Here is a 23,548-nt window from a genome sequence, read left to right on the forward strand (position 1 = left end):
ACCAGAGTGTCAAAAGCATCATCTTCACCATTCACCAATCCTTTTAGGAACCAGTATGACTTCAACAGATGTCAATAGCTTGATTTTTACATGGATAGCTAGGAAGGAAAGTTCACAAGAACGGTATCATAATTATTTATAATTATTTGTATAAAATAAGCAAATCAAAAATTCACATCCTAGCTACAACTAATGAGATTTGTGCTGCTGTTTTTGTGCAATTCAATCATGGAATCCAGGTCAAGTTACTGATAATGTTACTTGCGTGTCATTTGACACATCAAAGGAATTTTTCCACTTTGATATCAGGTTCTATTAAATTGATAGTAAAGTTCTAATCTAACATCTCTTTTATTTTTAACTAGTCAGAGACTAAGTCTCATCATTTGGTTTACCATACCCTAAGTTGTATGGATACCCCATTTGGTTTTCAAACAAGCTGCTTGAATGAGTAGTAAAACATTTTCAACCAAACTTTTGGGTGATTCAGAGTTGGCCATATACTATGCAAATTTTGTCTGGTTCCTGATAAACCAGCCAAAATTGGCTCAGGATGTGGGTCCAATGGCTGCCTCCCGTTCAACATCCCTCAATTGAAAAATCAAAGCCGGGTGGAAAATTGTCAGCCCTAACAGCACCTGCCTCTAATCAGATGCAACCTGGTGGGGCCGGTTGTCAAAGCACAATAGACGCAGTGGGAGATTCATGCTTCCACGCTGTATAACATGGAAAGAGGAACCAGTTAGGCCTCATTCACACCAAGGGATTTGGAATTGCGGCAGAATCAGTGCGATTCTTAATGGCACCCCAAACGTTATGGGATTTTGCAGTAAAAAGGGCGAAATTCAAAGTAAAATAAGCGGAGTAAAAAAAAAAAAAACGCAAAGCTCGTCACCCAAAAAGGTGCAGGAGCTTCTTTTGTGTAACAAAAACACACATAGGGCAACCCATTTAACTGAATGGCCCTTGGTGCAGCATGCAGCAACACGCCCGTTCCCGCTACGCAGAGTTTGAATGAGGCCTTTCCATTTAGCCTATATGAATTTAAAAATGGCTAGCTTAAAGTTAGCCATACACACTTAGAATATGATTTTCTAATGACTAATGGGGACAATATAACAATCATTTTTGACCACAATGATGTGAAAAATCGAAGGTGAAGGATCGAAAAATGTTCTTAAAGTGGATGTAAACCCAATGTCATCCTTTCTAAACTACTGCCATAGGGATTATCTATAAGGATATACATGCCTCCTGCATGTATCTTTACCTGTCAAATGTCTCCCCTCTGTCTGTTATGAGACCCGAAAAAATGCAGATTCTGTGGGTGGGTCTGTTGTCTGGAGCTCGGTGGGTGGAGTCGTGGAGTCGTGATGTCAATATGCATTTTCTCCTGTGTAATTCTACAACTGAACTTCTGCTATGATCTCTTACATCCAGTAAAAAGACAGGAAAGTAACCACATGACTTCAGCATGCCAAATCATGGTGAGGTGTGGAACAGCCAATCCTTGCAGAGCTGCTGAAGAAGTGGAGTGGGGGTGGGAATTAAAAAATAATGCATGTCTTAGGCTAGTGCACGAGATGTAAATCACCTGTCACTCACAGCAAGGGGGAGGATTTGACAAAGTTTTTCTGTTTGTCAAGTTTTATCTCACTGAACAATAAAAGAGGATTGCTCAGAGCTGGATTAACTCTTTGTTGAGCCCAAGACTGAACTCAAATGATAGGAAATCTTATACTCAACATTATGACATAAAAAAAAAAAAAAAATTGGGTTTACATCCCCTTTAAATTCTTATCTGAATGAACAAAATTCGCAGTTGTACCTACTGTAACACGTATGTGCTAGGTAAAGTCTGATTCAGAAGTAAAAATGTTGTCTGTCATGATCATGCTTGGTTTGATGTATGGTATGTGGTAGGGTCACAGGCAGTGGAGGCTGGTGCTCAATATTTTCACACTTCCGCCACCCCCTGCGGTAGACGGACGGGAAGGTGGCGATCAGTCCGGCCTTACCTTAGGAGGCTGCTCCTCGCTCCAGGTTCCCAGCCAAACAGGCATTGCTTCTCTTCCCGGGCGAACATGAAGTCCTAAGACTCTCTAGCCAATAGGGTCTCAGGACCCGCTTCTTGCTTGGCCGGCAGGAGAAGCAGGAGGACATTAGCGAATATTAATTTGCTAATGTCACACAAGTGGGTAGGCTTGGGGTGCAGTGCCAAACCCAAATTTTTATCATTTTGTTCACAAAAACAGAGCTTTCTTTCAATCGTATTTAATTACCACTGGGTTTTTTTGGGGTTTTTTTGCGAAATAAACAAGAAAAGAAAAGAAAATAATAAGGTTTTCTTAGTTTTTGTTATAAAATTTTGCAAATAAATAATTGTTCTTTATATATTTAGCCCAAAATGTATTCTGTTACATTTCTTTGGTGAAAATAACCCAAATCAGTCTATATTATTGAGTCTGTAGGAAAGTTATAGAGTCCACAAGCTATGGTATCTGAAAATGTATCAATCCTGATGGGTTTTACTTCCTCTTTTTCCCCCTGCAAAGTAAAAGCATAATCGGCTAGTATGCAGCGCATACTAGCCCATTATCTTGCACTTACCTGCAAACGAAGCCAGTGATTTCCCCGCTGGTGGCCGCATCCATCTTCACCCCTCTTCCAGTGGACTCCGGCTCTGTGACTGGCCGGAGTCTCGTGACGTCACGCGTGGGAGCCTCCAGTCATGGCATGGGCCCTTTAGAAACGGCACGATCGTGCCCTTTCTTCAGTGCCCATGTGCCGATGATGTTGGCGCAAACTTATATGGTAAATGTTTCCTAAACCGTGCAGGTTTAGGAGATATTTTCAGTACCTACAGGTAAGCCTTATTATAGGCTTACCTGTAGGTAAAAGTGGTGTGACTAGGTTTTCAACCACTTTAAGCAAGCATTTTACTGAATGAAACTGATTCATTTAGTTTGTTTTGTTGTGATTAGTGGCTAAGATTGGCCCTGTCTGTACCATGTGATAAAATTGACCATTCACAGCTAGCGACACAATTGTACACACTGGATGGCATGAAAGGAAGCCATCCATTGTGAACAACTGTCATGTGACCTGCTGTGATAGCCCTAAAGCCTCAGATCTGTGTGAGAGGTGGTTTGAGCATCTGGGGTTGTTATAGACTCGAATCAGGGGGATGGGTGAGCTGGTCTCATGCCAGGATCTGTGCTATTAGGCAGGCAAGTCTATGTTGGCCTGGGGCAGTTACAAATTACAGAATGTGCCCCGGATTGGTAAGGCCCCAGCTGCATGTGAAAAAGCGATGGGAACCTGCCTACAACCCGGTGAAAATAAAGGAAAAAATAATGCAGTCACCATACTGAAGGATTAGTCAGCTGCAAGATATTACATTTTTGTGTTTATATGCTTTCACTACTACCTATACTATGATAAATGAGAACGTTCACAGACACTCTGGAGGGACAGCATGATTGGAGGGACCAGAAGAGGTAGAGTTGTATAGTGGGTTGGGGGGGGGGGGGGTTACTTTTGAATGAAGAATACTACTTGCCTGATTGGGTGGTTGAGGGTTGTTCCTTTTTGTTTTGCACTTTGGTGTCCAGGTCATACTGCAATAGGTAACATTGGTAACATTGTCTTTACTTTACTCACCCAGAAATGCTGGCATATGTGTAAGAACTATGAGACACCACTCACCCAGCCCGGTGTGTGCAAGTGTTAGTTAATAGCCTCAGCCAGCGCTGGTCCACTGGCTACGCCCTCTTACACGTTTCACCCCGCCTATTGAGGCTTAGTCATAGACCTCTATAACTAAGCCCCAGGGGGCAGGGCGAAACACGTTAAGACGTGGCCAGTGGAGAAAGCACTGGCTGAGGCAATAACTACACTTGCACACACCAGGCTGGTTGAGTGGCGTCTCATAGTTCTTACACATATGTCAGCATTTCTGGATGAATGAAAGGACCCCAGCCCTGAGTCCCAGTGGGCAGCACATCACACCTCAGCGGCACCAACAATTTTTTTCCAGGTCACATTGCCTTTACTAGGTTGTATCTGGAAGTATGTAGGTGGTTCATTGTCCCCGATGCAGTGTAGTAACGGCTGGGGTTCTTTTCAATGGGTGGCATATAGCTGTTTTTTGTTGGGATTATAAGTGCCTTCAAAGAACCTGGTAGCAATTGCTGTCCTGTTAATGCATTGATTGTACTTTATGCATTGTTTGCATTATGCTCTAATGTTGTATTTAAAGTGATATTAAACCTATATTTTTTATTTTTATAAAAATAACAAACATGTTAACATGTTATACTTACCCACTGTGTGCACTAGTTTTGCACAGAGAAGCCCCGAGCCTCCTTAAGTATTAGTAGTAAGTTAGTAGTAAGTATTGGGAGGGGGGGGGGGGCAGTCTGGGGGGACGACTGCATGCAGAAGGTTTTTTTACCTTCATGCATAGAATACATGAAGGTAAAAAAACCTTCTGCCTTTAGAACCACTTTAATTTCTGTTTATTATGTAAAATAAGAGGATGCTATGGCCATTCAACACAAAATGGATATTTGTTGTTTGGTCATTTTGGGATAAGGGGAGGTGTTGTACTTGGGTTATTGGACTAGAGGTAAATGAACCTTGGTACTCTGAAAGTCCCTCAATCAAGAGAGATAAAAGAAGCTGCAGAGCAGGATGTACAAAGACAACAATAAAAAATCGAACTCAGAACTCAAATATTCCATCCCAGACCCTTCAACAAGGCTCCATAATCCACAAACGCCACCCCCTATGAGTAAGGCCTGCTATGACTTGTAGTTCCATAACAGTTTTCCTATATATTTGATATGCATTGTCTGAGCTACACTTGACACAGTATATTTTCGGAGAGCATGTGTGTGAAAGACTGACTTCCGTTATTATCATCTACCCACTGCAATTCCTCTGCAGACATCTGTCAATGCCATGCCAGAAATCCAGGCCTGAGGCCTACTGGCCCAGTTGCCATGGAAACTGAGCATTGTATAAAGAACCAGCAAGACCTTCCCGGCTCGCACCCCACTATAACCCGTTCATTTCCACCTGGAGACTAGGCCTGACACAGCCAAGGAACACACGTTAGGTGCTCCCAAAAATAATGATAAAGATGAAGGCGAGAAATGGCATCAGAAGGGATGACAATGGAATTTGTTTTCACAATGGGCCCTTTAGATTGGTGATCACTCGCTGCCTGTCACCAAAACGGCATATTCTTATAATGCCTCTGGAGGGGTTAACAATACACCGCCCTGTGTGCAAGGGGCAGGCTGGCACAGCATCTAGCAGAGTATGGGCGGCTGATGTTGTGCATCCTATGAACACGCTGATGCTGACACTGCAGTAACTGTATACTGAAAAACGGCTGCCCTTTACAAAAAGCTGTACCGTGATTCTATAGGGAAGGCTGAGCCAGCCTTGCAGGGTGATCTGTTCTTCTTATAGGTCTGACAAATCACCAGCAGCTCTGCAGTTTATGGACATATTGCTTTAAATTGTATATAAACCCCCCCCCCCCAAAAAAAAAAAGGATTACTGGTATCTTCAACTCCTTTAATGCATTAGGGCACCCTTCATCCTGCTAGTAGAGGGCTTCCTGTCCTAGGGTGACAACACTCACAGAATGTATGCTTCTGCAGGAACAGCGTTGTCACTCTAGATTCTAGAACAGCCTTTCTCAACCAGGATGCCGCTTGAGGTCATTAGGGGTGCCGTGGTATCCTGGTAGAGAAAGGCTGTCAGATGAGAGTAGAGTCCTGAACCCCAGCCAAACACTACATCGGAACAGCTGGAGCTCAGTAAGCATTTATTCAATCAGCAAAGTACAAGCAGGGAAGGGGAGGTGTCCTCTGGAGTGTGTGCTGTGCATTGCTCTCTGCCTCCCCCATACAGTGCAGTACCCGGCAATCTGAGTAAAGGTACTGTGGCGGCCTGTCCATAGAGAGCGCACGGGCACCGCCTCCCCTATCCATGCGTCCGGCCCCCTGAGCTACATATCAGTGGCACCGGACCATGGATTTCAATGCGGGGTGGGGTGTTTTTTTGAAGCACCTTTTTAGAGCAGGAGGCTCTAATAGGCTTCAAAAAAAGGGTGGTCTCGGAGCGCAAAGCATTGCACACCCAGTTGTGTGACCATAGCGAATGAATTTTCGCTATTTTCACACTAAAGTTCCTGTGAGACCTGTTTCCCGATTTGCCAAAGTGTCAGGCGATCCTGCTGGATGCCTAGCGCTTTGGCGGAAGAGGAGACACACGGCGGAGGAAGCTGGAGGAGTGGACACTGGAGCCGATGTGGCCGCTGTCCGTACTCTAGGAGAGGAGGAGAGGACACGACAGCCCCATGGGTAAGTGCTGGACTGCCCTTGGGGGGGGGGGGGGGTTGTAGGTGTTTCAGTGCCGTGCCATGCCGCTGGGGGGTATTCTTTGTTTGCCGCCCTTCCCCCCCAAAGAGAAGAACCCACCAGCTGTCACTGTACTGTACTGTACTTTACTACAACTTTTTAAAAGGCTGTGCATATATATATATATATATATATATATATATATATATATATATATATATATATATATATATGTGTGTGTGTGTGTTTTTTGTCTATGTGTGCATGTGTTTGTATGTGTGTGTTTTTGTGTGTTTGTTTTATTTTGTGTATATATGTGTGTGTGTATGTATGTGTGTGTGTGTTTTAATGTGTATATACAGTATATGTGTGTGTGTATTTGTATGTGTGTGTGTGTGTGTTTTAATGTGTATATATATGTGTGTGTTTGTATGTGTTTGTGTGTCTGTTTTTGTGTGTGTTTTAATGTGTTTGTATGTATGTGTGCGTATTTTTTTGAATATATGTGTGTGTATTTGTATATGTGTGTGTGTGTTTGTATGCATATATATGTGTGTGTGTTTATATGTGTATGTACAGTATGTATGTATGTTACTTTTAATCCTCACCCCTATTCCTGTACAATCAGAACTGCTTTTTTAATGCTTATTCGTAATAGCAACAGGAACTGCTGCTCCTCTGAAAAGTGATCCATGCTCAGATCGCTTTTCAGACACATTTCACATGCCACTTTTTCACAGCCTGTTTTCACCCCCTAAATGCAGCATGACTACGCCCCAGCCGCATACAATACACATAGTTGGGGGTTGTTAAAACAGCTCAACCATGTGGTTTTACCACCCCTCAACCACACGTGAAAGAGCCCTTGACTCACATCTGTGCTGCTGCATGTTGCATGTAGGGAAGCATATTCCTATCAATGGGCTGCCCTACCCGCAAAAATACAGGGAAAGATGTCCCTGAACCGTTTTTTTTTTTTTTTTTTTTTGTACAAATCGTTCCGCACCAAAAACACACCGTTTGCCACTGCATGGGGTACTATTAATAATTAATGGCACCACTGCGCATTGTCTAATAAACAGCACATTTGACTGTGTGTGTCAGGAACCAGCATGATTTTGCGCGCGTTCCGCGACACACAGTAACATGTACCAAGCCTTAGACTGGGGTGCCTCGAGAATGAAAATACTTTTCAAAGGCGCCCCGACTGGAAAGAAGCTGAAGAACACTATTCTAGAACACGTGGATTGGTGGTTGGCAGGCATTGGAGATAAGCCTTCTGCTGGACAGTTCCCAGCTTTTGTATGGTCCTCTATGGCACAGGAAGAAAAGCGCATGGACTTCTAATGCCATTAAAGTTTATGTGCGTGTAAAGGCAGGCGTCCCAATACTTTTGGTAATATAGTGTATGTTTCCATGTATGCCATTGCCAGTGTAAATGAGGCCTTAAACGTAGATACAAAAAAGTGCTCCACCGCCAGTGATGCTACTATTGCACTCACCAGAGCCCTGAGGCCCTCTGGACCAATCACGTGTTATTATTTAGCCAAGACAACCAGATGGAAAGTTCAAATCAGCGTTTCTTCATCCAATAGATGTATTCTCGCCTCAATGGAATTACACCAATCACCAAAAAGGAAATGACAAGGTAATCGTGCAACACAGTTTTATTAAAAAGATCTCCCTTAAAAACTCATCCCCAAACGATGAGCCTACACATTAGAGCGCCCAGACCGGCACCAGTTCGATCAGCATATCTGTATAGATTAAAATCCACAAGACCTGCCAAATAGTTCAAACAGCACCGCCGTTCTTCTTACCAAGCCGCGCCGTGCGTTCCACTGGCAAACAGATGTGACATCACCTGCGGTCCACGGATGTGCCACCAGCGATCCGACCTCTATGCATTTTGCTGTATTAGCCTCATCAGGGACTTCCTGGATTGGGGGGACTTCCTGGATTGGAGGGACTTCCTGGTTGGAGGCACCAACCAGATATTGGTTGTAACACAAGTTATTAGTTAGTTTGAGGAGGAATAGCGCCCACTTTATTTATAAAGGTTTTGATCATTTAGTATGTTTTACACTTAAAGGAGCAGCTGCCACACATAGAATTAATCTTCTAAGGGCTAGTTTACACTTACTTCAAAACAAGGCATCGGGCTTGCTTTGTTAAAGCTCTGAACGCCAGTCAAAGCCCCTGTCAGTAAATGAAATGGTTAGCTTACAGTCCTGTTTACACCTTGCTTTTGCTTGGTGCTTCAATGAGGCTTCGATGAGGCTTTGGTGGGGCTTCGAGGAGGCTTTGGTGGGGCTTCGATGAGACTTTGGTGAGGCTTCGATGAGACTTTGGTGGGGCTTTGATGAGGCTTTGGTGGGGCTTCGATGAGGCTTTGGTGGGGCTTCGATGAGGCTTTGGTGGGGCTTCGATGGGGCTTTGGTAGGGCTTTGATTGGGCTTTGATGGGGCTTTGGTGAGGCTTTGGTGGGGCTTCGATGAGACTTTGGTGGGGCTTCGATGAGACTTTGGTGAGGCTTTGATGAGGCTTTGGTGGGGCTTCGATGAGGCTTTGGTGGGGCTTCGATGGGGCTTTGGTAGGGCTTTGATTGGGCTTTGATGGGGCTTTGGTGAGGCTTTGATGAGGCTTCGGTGGGGCTTCAGTGGGACTTCAAGCGAACTTTGCCATAGACTTCTATGGAGGCGTTGAAGGCACTGAAGCACAAGTAAAGCGACATGGGGTATTATTTTTGAAGCGACGCCGAAGCAAAGCAAATCAAAAGCAAGGTGTAAACAGGACTGTAATCTAACCATTTTATTTAGTGACATGAGCTTTGACTGGCGTTCAGAGAGCTTTAACAAAGCATGTCCGAAGCCTTGTTTTGAAGCAAGTGTAGACTAGCCGTTAATGTGTGTTGAAGCCAAAGCAAGTGTAATCCCTAACACATGTTATTTTAGGTTGGAGCCCTTTATACTAGGGTAGAATCCTGTTGTCAAGAGAACTGGTCATTCTAACTAAATATGGCCACACACAAAACAATTTATTCTTCAATATAACATCTTTATTTATGAATACAATCCTAAGATAGCCAACACCTACTGAGGCACCAGGAATGGACACCAAGGTCATAAATACGAATGTCAGACTTGGCGTTTATGTGACTGGAGAAGGTAAGAGATGAGTGGAAGAGGGGGAACATTAGTAATTGAGATAAGTAACTGGTCAGATTGCTGTTCCTCCCACATGGGCGGCCAGCATGTGTTTGCACAGCCCCACACAAGAGACAGTCACTGGTCCCAGTTGAAAATACTACTGACAGGTGCTTTGGTCTCGAGGACGAGGTCCCCACACACCATGATTATCTTTCTTTAATCCAATTCTTCATTCAATAGGTTTTTAATCGATTTTTTGTTCATTTTACTATGTACAAATACAAAGCATTAGTGTAAGAACATTGGGATGGATCATTTACAATGCCCATAGTCTGGTACGGCAAGGTTCACAACAGTGTACAATCCACACAATCAGAATATAGGGTGGAAAAGGGCTACATTGAGGATGCAATGGAGCCAAGTGATAAGGCCACTGAGGAGTAGCTATGGTCTCTAATAGGTGAGTTGAAAAATGTGTTCCTTCGATCCAGTTTTTCAGATACACGGCTCGCTTATTGTCTGATATGTCAAAAAGAATACCGCCATCAGCCTTTTCGTTTTATCTTTTACACAGCTTGCATAGAGTGACAAATCTAATGTCAAAATGACATGAACTGACTCTAGACAAGGGACTTGACACCATTGATATTAATGAAAACTTGTCCGTAATCAATATTTACTAAAGGACCTGAAGATGCAAATTCTTAATTTCTGCCAAGTTCTGGGTCACCCCCTTTACTGCAACAACCTTGACTAAATACTTCATTAATTCATCTTTCAGGGCCTTAAAGTGGTTGTAAACTTTAGACGTGAAATATGAACAAAGCATATCCATCTATAGTGTGTACTTGTCTCAATCCAGAGCACTAAGTGTCATTTCTGTCTGCTGCCTGGTTCCTCTGCTATCTGCATGAGTTACTTCTGACAAGTTTTCCTGACACCAAGAGAAAAAAGGTGACGGGGGAGGGAGCTCTGGCACACAGCCTGTGACTGACAGCCTCAGCCCTTTTCCTGTGTGCTGTGTGTAGGGGTGTGTGTCCCTTCCCTCCAATCAGCTCTCACTGAGCTCTGCATAGTGTAACCTCAGCTCTCCATCCCCTGTTTTCTGGAAGTTTAGACAAACTTTATGAATTCTGGACTTTGAACAGAGAAGAGAATGCTTCAGATAAACAGGTACAACTTATGTAAGAGGATTTGTTTAATCTCTGAGGCCAGACACTTCTTTGGGTATATGTATGGATTTATAACCACTTTAAATACATTCCGATAATATTCTCAGTCTAATTTCTATTGTACAGGAGATTTCGAGAAGTTAGCACCGGTGTAAATACAGACTTAAGAATTAGACTAGCAGTAATCAGAAAAAATCATTAGCGAATTAATATGTATTTGGTAATATAAATTACCAAAAATCAGCTGCAGCCAAAACCTTTTCTAATTCCTGTCTATGGTCATAATGTAAATTCATATATTTATCTTGAATTCTGTGACACGTAGTCACTATGCCCTGTGAGTAGGCACTGCTGTGTCACACGTTTCACAGATCCTGCCTTCTGAACTACAGAAGAGCTGAGAGGAGGAGTTTCAGGAGGCGGAATCAGTACAGGAATTACTGATTGCAGGTAGCAAGGTACCTTGGGATATGTAGTCCTTAGAAATTTAGGAGAAGCTGTAAAGCATGCAGGGAATCCAGGAAGTTTTGGAGGGAGACAGCCAGCAGACAGGCAAACCTTACAACATGAAAGGAGATTTTTCAAGTAACCTTTTATTGGATTGTCAAGTATAACTATTATTTGTTCTGTTATTATAATGCTGATGTTATAAAATGAAAGTGTATGCTGAGATAAGAGAACTCCTTTAAGTTAAAAGACTCGAGAAGAAAAGAGCCTCTGCCAGAATTGAACTGTTCAGAACATGTATATTGGTGGCGCTGGATTTGACTTATTAGTAGCTAATAGCTGGAGAAAGTCAATTGAGTTCACTTGGAGTGCAGTAGCTCTGGTTAGACCACTCTCTACAAAAACAAGTTGCCTCTTATTCTAGGGAAACCGAAATTTAAGATCCACAAAATCTACCGAGAGTGCTACACCAAAGATCTAAGAATCCAAAATGTTTTAATGTTAGTATTTGCTGATAACACAAGACAACATGAAACAGCCAACACGTTTCAGGGTTCAGACACTCCTTTTTCAAGGCTTATACTGTAAATGCTGTAACTGGAGTCAATAAGGTGCTGTTAGTACTTGTATGGTTATAATAAAGAGGCACTTCCCCTCTGTTACAAATCAAAACTACACCTTACATTTCTGTTCCTCCCCTGACTAACAACACAACAGGCATCTGGAGAAAGATGGATAATGCATACGGCTTACAAAATGAACTATTTCACTGTCCAAACTTACAAAATTAAATCTGTGGAAATTTCAGAGAAAGTAGCATTACACTTTAAGAGAAACCCCAAATAAGCAATGAAAAGCAATTATTACCTGAAAATAGAATTTTAACATACTGCATATACTCTATATTATATGACTGTATAGCCTACCTAGCCTATGTAAGGTAAAGCAACAGGTTCACATTAATGCAGACCTCCACAGACACATACAGGAATCTACATTACTTTTACACCCCTACTCCTTCTTTTACCTTCCATCCCATGCAAGCTTTGAATCACTAAAGTCATAGCTTAAACAGGGCTATGGACTCATTGTGTGTATGTGCTGATTGGACCTCCATTCATGGAAGTAGCAGTTTTTTTTTGTTGTCTTTGAACAAAATGGTGGGGGAACTTAGGAAAAGCAAGTATATCTGCAGGTTCCATGCCACTGCCTCATCCATGGTGCTCTTTGAACTTTTTGTGAACAGTACCACACTAGTTACCCCAATATTAAACTCTTTTCCTCTTGCAAGCTCAAGTTCCTTCTGCAGCAGTGTTGGTCAACTTCTGAGGAATAGGGGTGCTAAACTATGACACTTGACATCAACAAAGAGGCTCACATCATGTTCCTCCTACAACAGTATTGGTCAAATTATGAGGTATAGGGGGCCTCAGCTGTAGCCCATGATAATACCAAACAGCCATATTTAATATTAAGTACATGTAATGCAAGAAAGGACTGCCAGAGACTGTGGATGTGCTTTAGTAGATAGAGATGTAGCTGGAGACTAGGAACATGGTGCAAGAATGAGTCACAGACTGTGGACATCCTTTCAGAAGATGGTTAGCAATTGTGCGTGTGTTTTAGGAGATGGTCAGTGACTGTGGATGTGTTTTAGGAGATGGTCAAAGTCTGTGGATGTGCTTCAGATGTGGCTAGAAACTAGGGACATGCTCCGGGAGACAGCAGAGACTGTGGACATCCTTCAGGAGATGGTTAGGCACTATGGATGTACTTCATGTGTGGATGGAGACTAGGGACATGCTGCAGGAAACAGAGACTGTGGACAGCCGTTCAGAAGATGGTTGGAGACTGTGGATGTGCTTTAGGAGATTGTCAAAGACTGTGAATGTGCTTCAGATGTGGCTGAAGGGACATGTTTCAGGAGACAGAGACTGTGGACATCCTACAGGAGATGGTCAGAGATGATGGATTTGTTTCACCTGTGGATGGAGACTAGGGACATGCTACAGGAGACAGAGACTGTGGACATCCTTAGGGAGATTTTTAGAGACTGTGGACATAATTTAGGAGATTTCAGGGACTATTGTTGTGCTTCAGGTGTGGCTGGAGACCAGGGACATACTGCAGGAGACAGGCTTTGGACATCCTTCAGGAGGTGGTCAGACTGTGGATGTGCTCCATGTGTGGCTGGAGACAAGGGACAGTAAGATGTTGGACCTCCTTCAGGAGATGATAAAAAGCTGTGGATGTGCTTCAGGTGTGGATAGAAACCACTGACATACAGTAGGAGACAGTTAGAGACTGGGGAAATGTTGTTTCAGACTTTTAGAGGCTATTTATATTAAAGCTCCTGTGCAAACCAGTGCTCCCACAGTCCTTCCTGCTGCGGTCTGAGAGCTGCACAAGTACCAAAGGGCCACACAAGGCCCAAGGGCCACATGTGGGCAACATGGCCCTATTCCTGTCAATTTACATAGCAAGTTTTGACATTGCATGCTTTATTTTTGCTTTAGGTAGGAGAATGGCAATCTGGTATCAAGACAGACCAGATAATTTCACTATCTGGACCAGAACATATATTATCACTTCTGAAAGAATCAATAGCCTGGCAAAGAGGTTTCTATATAATTGGAGCCGTGCTTTAAAACGTATGCGTTTGTAGTATTGTGTGTGTTCACGCTGCATGTGCAGGATTGGCGGTGTCAACGTGCCGTTGCTGATCTGCTGGCGTATTAGGAAGGGAGGAGAGGTGCAGTCGATGTTGGCACTGCAGCAGCCCACACAGTCTGAGTCTTTCAGGTGAACACGCAGAGTAAAAATAACCCAGGTGTATAAAATCATCTCACCAAAATAGACTCTCTACTTGTTCTTCAGCACAGGCATCTAAGAATAGAGAGGAGGCGGCGAGGGGGCGTGTGAAGGGGGAGTGGATGAACAAAGACACAGGAGCGAAGAGGATAATGAGAGCAGGAAAGAGGCTAAATGTCGGATGATCTGGCTGGATGCAGGTGCACAGAGAGCGAAAGGAGAGGCACGGGGTCGCATTGATTAAAGAGCCTGAAGGGTGAAGATGGCCTCTGCTGTACCGCATCCTAAAGCCATTCTTCCCTTGGACGCTTTGACAGATGAGGCCTGAGGAGGCTGATGTGTGCAAGACAGAGAACAAGGAAATGCAAAGGTTTCAATATCAACCGATCACGTGCTTCTTCTGACTGCATTAGCTGCTCTGCTAGTCTTTGATTTAAAGGGCATATCTCGCCTAACACACACACAATATGCAGCATATAAACCATTTTATCTGTCAAAGGGTTTGTAATGAATGTCTTACTACTACGATCCACACACTTATAATGTTATATCGCTAAACAGCACATGGATAATACTCTTTTCAGCCTGCCATTGTGCAGACTTTGTGCCACTGCCCCACCTCCTGCCAGCTGTCTGGACTACTAAAGATCATAACCAGTCTGGTGGCACCCAGCCTGAGTTCTTTTCCAACTGTAAACCCTTTGTTCTGCAAAAAAGCCCTTATCAGGAGGTTTTGGTTGTGATGAAGCCAGATCATATCCTGACTGCAAGATCATTAAAGCTGAATAATCAAGTATTAATGATTTACAGTGGGTATAGAAAAGGATCACCCCCCTCCTAAAAATAACTTGCAAACTCAATCAGGTGTAGCTAATCACCCTCTCAATGGCACACAAAGGCATTTGACTTTCAACTGTAATCAGCTGTGGTCATTTTGATTAGCTCAGCATGAAAAGAGCTTTTCTGGAGCATTTCAGCCCCTGGAAGTGCAACTGAAGCAAACAATCATTTATGGGTGGCAGGGCACTGTCAAAAGATCTCTGGGATAAAGTTGTGGACAGGCACAAGTCAGGAGATGGATAGAAAAATATTTCAAAGGCTTTATCAATGCCTAGAAGCACATTGAAGTCTATTATGAAGAAGTGGAAGGTATTTGGTACAACACAGACCCTCCCTGGATCAGGACATCTCTCCAAACTGGTTGAAAGAACAAGGAGGAAACTGGTCAAAGAGGCTACCAAGAGGCCTACAGCAACTCTGAAGAAGTTGCAGGAATTGATGACAAGGAGTGGTCATTGTGTGCATGTGACAACAATATCACAAATTCTCCACAAATGTGGCTTGTATGGGAGGGTTGCAAGAAAAATTCCATTCCTCAAGAAAGGCCACATGCAGTCACAACAGAGCTTTGCCAAAAAGCACCTTGAAGATTCCGAGGCCACATGGAAAAATGTGTTATGGTCAGATGAGACTAAAATTGAATTATTTGGCCTCAACACCAAACAATATTTCTGGTGGAAATACAATACAACTCACCACCCAAAGAACACCATTCCTACAGTAAAGCATGGAGGTGGTAATATCCTGTTATGAGGGTGTTTCTCTGCAGCAGGGCCTGCAGCACTTGTCAGGATAGAAGGAAAAATGGATGGGACAAAATACTGTCAAATTCTTGAGGAAAACCTGCTGCCCTCTGCCAGAAAGTTGTCAATGGGAAGAAGGTTTACCTTCCAACATGACAATGACCCAAAGCACGCAGCAAAAATGACCACACAGTGGTTGAAAGTGAAAAAGGTAAATGTCCTTGCATGGCCTAGTCAAAGCCCAGACTTAAACCCCATTGAAAATCTGTGCAATTACTTGAAGATTGCAGTCCACAAACGGTCACCATCAAAGTTAACTGAACTTGAGCAGTTCTGCAAAGAAGAGCGGGCAAATATTGCAAAGTCTAGATGTACAAAGTTGGTAGAGACATATCCCAAACAGACTAAAGACTGTAATTAAAGAGAAAGATGGTCCAACAAAATAATAATACGGGGGGGGGGGGGGGGTCGGTGATACTTTTTCCAACTCAGTGATTCTGTTTTTTTATTTTTTTTTCTGACATGTTAGTGTTATATTTTTAACTTGGCTGTTATAAGTTGCTATAGTAAATACAGCTGGATAAAACAAAAACTATGTCTGTCTTCATTTTAGGCTGCAAAGCAACAAAATGTGATAATTTTAAAGGGAGGGTGATTTTTTTTTATATATCTACTGTACCTTCTTGAATCTTGGTGTGCTTTGTGAATTTCTTCCAGGTCTGTGCAGTAATCCAGTGTAATGCCGCGTACACACGATCGGAATTTCAGCCCGCAAAAGACCGATGAGAGTTTTTCATCGGAAAATGTGACCGTGTGTATGCTCCCTCGGTCTTTTGCTGGCGGAATTCCAGCCAGCAAAAGATTGAGAGCATGCTCTCAATTTTTCGGTCGGGAAAAGTTCCTATCCGAAAATGCGATCATCTGTGGCAATTCCGACGCGCAAAATCCCTACGCATGCTCGGAAACAATTCGATGCATGCTCGGAAGCATTAAACTTCATTTTCTCGTACGTCACCACGTTCTTGACGGTCGTAATTTCAGCGAACTTTTGCGTGACCGTGTGTATGCAGGGCAAACTTGAGCAGAATGCCGTTGGAAAAGCCATCATATCTTTTTCCGACGAGAAAACCGATCTTGTGTACGCGGCATAAGACTTTCCCTCTGTGCAGGAGCTTCGATGAATTCGAGCGGAGACTGCGAGCCAGGCCTTCTTATCTACATCAGTGCCTGACCTCACAAATGCGCTTCTGGAAGAATGGTCAAAAATTCCCATAGACACACTCCTAAACCTTGTGGACAGCCTTCCCAGAAGAGTTGAAGCTGTTATAGCTGCAAAGGGTGGGCAACTCAATACTGAACCCTACAGACTTATGTCCTATATACACGATAGGATTTTCCGACAACAAAATCTATGGATTTTTTCCGACGGATGTTGGCTCAAACTTGTCTTGCATATACACGGTCACACAAATCTTGTCGGAAATTCCGAACGTCAAGAACGCGGTGATGTACAACACGTACGACGAGCCAAGAAAAATGAAGTTCAATAGCCAGTGCGGCTCTTCTGCTTGATTCCGAGCATGCGTGGAACTTTGTACGTCGGAATTGTGTACACACGATCGGAATTTACGAGAACGGATTTTGATGTCGGAAAATTTGAGATCCAGATCTTAAATTTTGTGTGTCGGAAATTCTGATGGAAAATGTCCGATGGAGCCTACACGCGGTCGCAATTTCTGACAACAAGCTCCTATCAAACATTTCCCATTGGAAAATCCGACCATGTGTACGAGGCATAAGACTGGGATGCCATTAAAGTTCATGTGCGTGTAAAGGCAGGCGTCCCAATACTTTTGGTATTATAGTGTATATCCTTTGTGGGTATTGAGGAATATATTTAAATAAATAAATTTGTGCCCAGAGCTCAACTTTAAAGAGTCACAAGCAGACATAAGGACATATGAATTTCAATAGCTGAATTTTGGAAAAGTAGCTTTCAATAATCGGCATTTGCCAGCCATTTTCTAGGCACAATAAAAGTCTTTCCAGCAGCTAGACTCAAGCAGAGAGCAAATACATATGAGGATTTTAATCATCTGCGGCATGTCTGCAGTGTAACGAATGTGTGCAATGAGAAGTGCATGGCAATAATCAGGAACAAATGTGTGAGTGCTCCATAGGAAGCAATAGATCATTATAAAACCAATTATTCAAGTTATATAATTAATTAGTACATAATCAACAATATATATGGTTAATACAGCTCAATTAGATTAATATAAACAAAAATCTGTCTCTTCCTTATTAAAGTGGTAAAGGACGGGGAGGTTCACCCTCTATTTTTTTCTGGTGAATGCTCACACTGGGACTAAAAAACCCCAAATTTTAAGTTGTCGCCAGATCAGGAATAAAGGTTAAATTTTCCAATGGGGACGCTGGTTCCGGTGACAACTTTCTAAGAAAGGATTTTCCTCATTCTATGTCTACAGGACAGGAAGTAAAAGGAACTCTCTCAAATGGGAAAAAAACTATTCCTAACATTTTTTAAAAGGTTTTTGCTTTAGGTCAGGGGTCTCCAAATTTTCTAAACAAAGGGCCGGTTTATTGTCCTTCAGACTTTAGGAGGGACTAGGGGCGGTGGGGGCATAACATTTCCTGGTGTCCAGTTGGAATTCTGCCCCATCATCGATGTCTGTAGGAGAAATTGTGCCCTTTTGTTGGTGTCACTGGGAGGAATAGCGCCTCATTGTTGGTGTCGGTGGGAGGAATAGTGTCCCATCGTTGGTATCGGAAAGAATAGTGTCCCATTAGTGGTATCGGAAAGAATAGTATCCCATCGTTTTCGTCAGTGGGAGGAATTATGCCCCATTGTTGGTGTTAGTGGTCTCCAAACTGCGCCCCAAGGGCCGGAGTAAGGCAAGCAAAGGGCTGCGTCCGGCCCCCCGGGCCACAGTTTGGAGACCACTGATTTAGGTGACAGAAGAAGCCTGTGATCTGCACCAACATGGCTGCTCTAAAGAGCCCTGCAACTAGAAGTTGCTATAATCATTCAAGCAGTTTGGCTCCTGCTTGAAACATCCTGAAGGCTTAAAGTAGTATTAAAGCCTCAATGTTTTGTAACATAACCAAACATAACCAAAATAAGAATTCCCCAGCAAAATAGTTTGATAAAATTCTTACCCCAGAAATTGCAGTTTACAACTTTCAATGCTGCTTCCCTGAACATCTGGACTGGACAGTGCAGTCTCCAGCCAGTCTGTTAGCTTGGAGAAGGGGGGAGGGGAAGGAACAGGGGAATGCCTTGCCACCCTAGGCTATGGGCTGTGTGTTTCCATTGATGCATGCAGTGTAGGGAGACACAACTCTAGACCTTGAATTTAAAGGTGGCTTCATAGGACGCTGCAGAAGAAAGGAGCCACTCTGAAACAGGAAACCTGGGACAGAGGTCATGGCACCAGCTTAAACTGGAACATAGACAGGGATCAAGAAGCTGCATAATCAGAAAGTGATGAAATCAGCTGTTAAAAAAACACCTCAGTCCTGAAGAAGCAGGATCACCATGAAACGCGTAGACTGTCATACATTGGGCTTTCAGTAGCTTTCAAACATATGTCAATAAATCAATAAACAACAATCTATATATACCAAACCCAGGCAATTGTGCATATCCTGTATAACTTCAGTTCAATATGTGTTAAAGACCAGTGGTTCTCAATCTCAGTCCTCAAGTACCCCCAACGGTCCATGTTTTCAGGTTTACCCTTACTTTGCACAGCTACTTTAAATCAATATCAATGACATGGTATCGATAAGAGCTATTTTATCTGAGGGAAGTTCCCAAAACATAGCCCGCTGGGGGTACTTGAGGACTGAAGTTGAGAATCACTGTTACAGTATAGACAACCAACACAAAGTGTCCATCACATCATGTAATAATGCTTCGTGCTTCAATCCGCCTTCATTATATTCTTCTAAGTGAACAGAACACACCCAAGTGCCTCCACCTTTGACACAGAACACTCACCGGATCACCATGACCCTATTCACCATATGGGTCATATAACACTTTTCCCCTTTAAAGGAGGGGGGTCCCAGACCAGCAGCTCGATCTTCACCTTCAACAGTCTTCCCTCATGGTGTAAAATCCTCAATTTATTTTAAAATACCTCTAGAAACATAAAAAAAACGCTTACTCACATTCACAGGTGCACAGCCTTGTACCAGGAAAACAGCACTTAATAACATATATAGCAACTGTTCCGCTGGCCATACACAATTCCCAGCACGAGAGGCACTATTCTTACTGATATATCTCTGATGATTTCACCTATTGTCCAGCCCGCCCCGATGTGGCATTTCATTGTGCTGACCAGGTTACCCCCCTTGAAGATGTCAGCATGATGAAACGCCATTTTCTAATGTGAATGGTATGACCCAGCCGGTTCACAGCGGTGCGGTGCGTTGCGTTAAAGTCTGATGAAAAGGTCCTGTGTGGCTTTAATCAATTACTAACAATAAATTAGATCTAGCCTTAGATATATTTTCCTGTACCAAAGTAAACTTTATTGTAACCGTAAGTTGCAGCCATGGTATGATGATGATGAGTATAAAGTGGTACTCAGCAAGGTGGGAATAACATCACACCCACGCAGAGGCTTTACAACAGACAATAAAATGAAATTGAAAGACAGCATATATATCTGAAGTAGTCAGGAGTCTAAATAATACAAAAAAAGGGGAGTATACCTGCAGCTTCGTATAATGTTGTCCTGTGCATTTCAGTAATAAACTGTGTAGATCAATGATGGTCATTGTAATTGGCCCAAGAGTTAGGGTTTCAAAATGAGTAGGTTGCAGTGGGGTGGTGTAAAGGAATAGGTTTCACAAAATAAGAATCAAGAATCGAGAGAACTAGATGGAATGTTAGAAAGCAAGAGAGAAGAAAGAAAGAAGAGAAAAGGAAAGAAACAAGGCAGGAGAAGAGGGGGGTCTACCACAGAGGTCACTCCAACACATCCCCAGGGAGTAAACGAGTAGATGGTCACCTCTTCGGTCAAAGTTGGGCCAGTCACAAGGTGAACTGCAAAATAAGTTGGTAGTCTAGCCAAGGTTGCCATATTGAAAGGAATTTGCAAGCTTATCTTCTAAGACCACTGTTAAATTTTCATTAATAAAGGTGCCCTAAAGTCTTGACTTCTTCAAAGTTAAGGGATGGTGATCCCCATGCATGTTCTATTGTTTGTTTTTCCCACATTTTCATGGCTACAAAACAATCAGTGAGAACGCCATGGGATGTCTTTTATTGGCCTCTGGAGGAAAGCTTCCCATTATTTTTACCGTGGTTGATCTGTGTTATCGAGTGTATCATAATATATACTCTTACCATTAGGTGGGGTGCCTTTGGAAAACACCATCAAATGTGGGACATATCACCCTCTACCCCACAACCTGGAATGCATGAAGACTGGTAAGTACCAAGTAGGGACACATTTAGCTATTCATGCTGGTGTGAAGTACCAGCGAGAGAGTACTTTATATGAATTTTGTAAGGCCTGAATATTAGAGGAACATTTAAAGGTTGTTTGCCATATTCACGCCCAGTCCTCTGAGGTTAAGGTCTCATTCAAATCTTACTGCCATCTGTCACAGTAAAGCGGTGTTTGCTCAAATGTATTTCCCAGGATTGAAGCATACATTAGGGATAAGACTTCCTTTGTGGTTGAAGCTGTTCTACATAGGGACTCAAAACTTGGAAGAGATTTGGGAGAGGTGTGATTCCTCACCAGGAACTCCACAAAGTGTTGTAGTTGCAAATAAGGCATGAACTCCCTCGGGGGGACTTGATGAGACTCTCAAAGGTGTTTGTATGAGTGTACCCCCTAGACCGTTAATAAGGAATATGCTGTTACAAAACCATGCATGATCCACCAGGTAAACACATGTTTCTCCGTCACACCCGGGAAGGGTGTAAACAATGATGAGGGAACAATGGGTAGTCAAACAGCTGAAGTAAAGATAAGTGATGGATATTACCCTTGCTGCATATTTCACAGAGTCCCAAATGTTTAGTGTAAGTGCTAATATGGGGTTGAGGGATTTAGGTTGAGGGGAAGTCAGCAGGATAGGATGCAGATGTAGTGCGTCAAGCATAGCCCAGAGCGGTAGGTGTTGATTCGAAAAAGTTGGATCAATGGTCTTTGGGCTGCTGTAAAATAACTGTGTATGTTAGGTATTCCAAAGCTCCCTCGGGCTTTAGATCTATAGCGCAAGTGGCGATTCAACCGGGGTTGTGTGGAGTTCCAGACAAAGTGTAAAACCTGTGTTTGTAGTATACATAAGATGTGGGATGGAAATCGAATTTGTACAGCAATTTGGGCAAAAATGTCATCTTGATGGCGTGAGCCTGGCCAAAGCAAAATAGAGTGATGTGGTTCTAGGAGGAAAGCAAGCCTCCAAGGTGTTTAAGCAGAGGAGGGATGATGTTAGTTCGGTACAGGGAGTCGTAGTCAGGAGTGAGCAGTTTCCAGATATGGGAGTGTTGGGAACCATTGAAATGGGAATTGGACTTGTGCCGATTGAAGGGCAGGAGAATAACATTCATGGTGGTGAACTTAGAAAGGTTCACATGAAGGCCTGATAAAGTAGTGAATTGGGAAAGGAGTGAGATAAGGTTGGGAAGACTAATATGCAGAGAGGTAAGGTATAGTAAAATATCATATGCAAAAAAAGCAGCCTTATGATGGACTACAGCAATTTCAAGAATCCTAAAATCAGGATGGCAGCCAATGTGAATCGCAAGGGGCTCTATTGCCAATATAAAAAGAATAGGCCATAGCAGACAGCCTTGGCGTGTGCCCCTGAGAATTGGAAATGATTGAGATTCGATGCGGTGGTATCGCATGGTCGCTGATAGGGTGTCGTAGATTGCCCTGAGTCATTGTTCAAAAAAAATGTCTGACATAGATGAGCCTTAAGGTGAGCAGCCTCCTGAGCAGCGATACATGGTGGATTGCTGTTCAGAATGCGGCTAAGCAACTGCTGTCGGGCATTGAGGAGGTGATCCTGCCACCTCCTGAATGATTGTTTTCTTTGCTTTTTATTTTTTTGTTTCGGCACAGTCCCATTGACTTGAATAGCAGTGGCTATGGCATGAGAATAGCCCCGAGGGTGGCAAAAGTGTTTTACTGCCTTCCGCCACCCATGGTAAAGGCATTACAATGTTGCAGTTTGATCACTGAGGGAGCGGAGACTGAGAAAATGTTTCCTCCAGCCTGCAGCTGATAGACAAAATCATATCAGCTTAGGCAAAGTCACCAAACTAGAGGTCAAGGATGGCTTTTTAATGATAAAAGGTGGAGCTATTCGAAAAATTATACTGTTGATGTACATAGTGACATGTCAGGAATTAATACATGCAAACTTGTAAAGTTATTAAGATGTTTGACTGCTCATCACATTGTTATGGAAGGCATTTTGTATTAGTGCACGTATTCATCTTTAAGCCCCCGTTCACATCAGTGTGACTTGTCATGCAATTTGCCAGATCCTAATCTAATCCTAATGACAAGCCGCACTCTAGTGTCGGCAATGGAACTGTTCAAATCGGTGAGATGCCGACTTTACGGTGCCGCACCGATTTGAAAAATAATTTTCTGCACTATTTTTGGCAATTTCAGGTGCGACTTGCATAGCACATCTGTGATGCCGCACAGTTGTCAGCCAAGTAGCACCTGAAATCGCACTGACATGCGGCCTTGAAATCGTGTGATTTCAACTGAAGTCGCACAATTTCAAAATCGGATTCGGTGTGGATGGGAACTTAATGCTGAACTTTGGGATAAGCAAATATTGTCTAACTGCAAGAGTCATACATATTACCATTACTCCTGTGCAGGAACTTCCTGTAATAAAGATTGGTCACTGCTGCTCTCTCTCCTTGTACAGAGTGAATGGTCTGGTATCCGCCCCCCCGTGTAGTGGGTGGACCTTCTGAGCCCCTCCCACAGCAA

At 43.1% G+C, this 23,548-nt stretch overlaps 1 protein-coding gene across 7 annotated transcripts in view; it reads right to left on the minus strand.

The window, feature by feature from the left end:
* The window catches only part of ELAVL3 (ELAV like RNA binding protein 3), an 89,998-nt gene that overhangs the window by 51,316 nt on the left and 15,134 nt on the right, over positions 1 to 23,548 (minus strand). The gene's annotated exons all lie outside the window — the stretch shown is intronic.

The sequence above is a fragment of the Aquarana catesbeiana genome, linkage group LG03 (genome assembly GCF_042186555.1).
Source record: "Aquarana catesbeiana isolate 2022-GZ linkage group LG03, ASM4218655v1, whole genome shotgun sequence".
Classification (NCBI taxonomy): Eukaryota; Metazoa; Chordata; class Amphibia; order Anura; family Ranidae; genus Aquarana; species Aquarana catesbeiana.